The sequence below is a fragment of the Myotis davidii genome, unplaced genomic scaffold (assembly GCF_000327345.1).
Source record: "Myotis davidii unplaced genomic scaffold, ASM32734v1 scaffold875, whole genome shotgun sequence".
Classification (NCBI taxonomy): Eukaryota; Metazoa; Chordata; class Mammalia; order Chiroptera; family Vespertilionidae; genus Myotis; species Myotis davidii.
In genome coordinates, this window is record NW_006286244.1 from 1789566 (window position 1) to 1791499 (window position 1934).

Below are 1934 nucleotides of genomic sequence, written 5' to 3' on the forward strand. Positions count from 1 at the left end.
TTCCCTGAGGTGGTGCAGCTGGTCCATTTGGGGTCGGACACTCCACCACCACCCTCTCCACCCCCACGGCCCCCACGCCGCCTGATCTGGGAAGACTGAAGTGGCCTCGCTGCGCTCTCCGATTCTATGCTGCTTCTCTGCAGCACCATTTCCCTGGGTAGCGGTGCCACCACCGGTGCCTGACGCCCGGGTCCAGGAGGTCACAGCTCAATTCCCGGTCAGGGCACATGCCTGGATTGCGGGCTGGATCCCCAGTGTGTGGCGTGCAGGAGGCAGCGGATCCATGATTCTCTCTCATCATGGATGCTTCCCTCTCCCTTCCTCTCTGAAATCAATAAAAATATATACAAGATGAATATTCTGTAGAGAACACGGGTTTGATACATGTGGGTGAGGCCTGGGAGGAGAAGGGGAGGTGTGAGGACAGAAGGAAGCGGTCTCCATCATTGGGGAGTTTCCTTACTGGGGCAGACAGTAGCGGGTTCTGAGGGTCACGGGTGAGACTGGAGCGATGGGAGACGCCCTGCCGCCGCCTCCGAGAGCTGGCGACTACGATGGCCTTGTCCAGTCCGGACAGTCCCTGTGTGCAGAGCTCTTCTCCCCAGGGGTCCAGACCCAGGCCAGACCCCATGACCTTCCCCGTCGCCTCGGTGGGGAGGAGCCGGGCTCCGTCTCGCCTGACCCTGAGCAGGAAATGCCGCCCAACTGGGAATCATGAGAAATCAGTGATAAGATATAGGCTCAGGCCCTGGCCGGTGTGGCTCAGTGGATAGAGAGCCTCGGCCTGCGGACTCAAAGGTTCCAGGTTCGATTCCTGGTCAAGGGCAGCCGCTGGGAATGGAGCCCGCATCCCGGGCATGTGGCCTGACTGGGAATCCAACCGTGACCTCCTGGTTCCTAGGTCGACGCTCAACCACAGATCCATGCCGGCCGGACCACGTGGACATTCAGTGGGACCCCTGTATTCAGTCGATTTACCTTCAGTTGCCCACCTGGACCTGGGCCTGAACAGATGCCCCTGGGCCCGTGGGCCCTCCCGGGAAGGTGCTGGGGTTTGGTCTAAGCACCTGGGTTTGGTGCCGAGCTCCAGGGCACCAGAGCTCGTGGTAGGGCTGCCAGGGCTGCCGAGGTCACCGTGCCAGCCCAGTTCACACGCTGGCTCCTCTGTGCTAACAAAACGCCATTATCCGGAGAGCCGGGGCCGCCTGCCAAGTGCCCGTGTGAAGGCCTCGTGGGCTCGGCAGCTGTGAATTGGCAGCAGGCGGTGCTGGCTCCCGATGCCCTGCCCGCCAGGGGCACTTTCCCAGCGCCAGCCTGCCCTCCTGAAAGGGGCGGGGCTGGGGGAGGGAAGGGGGGAAGGAAGAGGGAGGAGGGAGGGAGAAAGAGAGGGAGGCCCCTGGAGTGAACGGCCCCTCCCCTCGGGTGGAAGGTGGGGTGATGCTCTCTCATCACTGTAGTTTGTCTGCTCAGACAGAAGAGGAAATACCACCCTCCAGTTAGGGACCGAAACACAGGAAGCAAATGCCCGATCACTTTGCAGAAATGGCCTTGGATTCAGTCTGGGGGCCTGAGTTCTGGCTCCGGGTGGGGATGCCCGCCAGCCAGCGGGGGGACCTCCACCATCGCCCTGGCCCTGCCTGGCTGCCCCGCCCTGTGCTCTGGGCTTCCTGCTCTCACTGCGACCCTGAAGGCCCGGCGGTGTGGCTGGGTCCTGTCTGGTTGGACGGAGGGAGAGGCCGTGGGGGAGGGGGGGTCCGTCATGCATCCGATTCCCTCCTGGACGGAGGCTCCCGGTTCGGAGGAGAATGGCACCATCCCCTGGGATTCCGCCAAGGTGGCATCAGGACCTGTCCTCTCGGAAAGACGCCATCTCCCCCTCCTCTCAGCATCTCCACCTGCTCGGTGCCTTCGTCTTCTAAGCTCAGCACAACTCA